This window comes from Photinus pyralis, unplaced genomic scaffold (genome assembly GCF_008802855.1).
Source record: "Photinus pyralis isolate 1611_PpyrPB1 unplaced genomic scaffold, Ppyr1.3 Ppyr1.4_LG9, whole genome shotgun sequence".
NCBI lineage: Eukaryota > Metazoa > Arthropoda > Insecta > Coleoptera > Lampyridae > Photinus > Photinus pyralis.
The window spans coordinates 10,778,990-10,779,458 of NW_022170878.1; positions in this window are offsets into that span (position 1 = coordinate 10,778,990).

Sequence of the window (469 nt, forward strand, 5' to 3'; positions counted from 1 at the left end):
AAAATGCGCTATTGTGGCCACTTTGTCCGTTCGTCCGCTCGTTTTGCGACGCTACTAGTTCTTTATCTTAAGAGCTATTGTTCTACTTTTTTCGCTATTTGGTTCGTTATGGTGTCGAGTCTTGTACCAAGGAAGCAATTTTTTCTGTACCGCTTACAAAAAAAGTTATTGTAAAAAAAAACAAAAAACCGTTTTTTACATGTTCCATAATTTTACACTTTTGCCGTTTATTAACGATCCTAGAGATCGTTAATAATTTTGCATTGCTATCTGTCGCCTGCCGGTTGGTCTCTCCGTCTGTTCCTTTGTCTGTCTGTCCATCTATCTGTCCGTGTGAACGATAACTTTGTTTAGAAATGTTCGATCGCTTTTAAATCTCCGTTAGTTATGAACTGAATTGCATGAAATTCAATATGGGCATAGATTTAGCCATATAATACGCAATGCCAAAAGTTGGATCGAATCGATT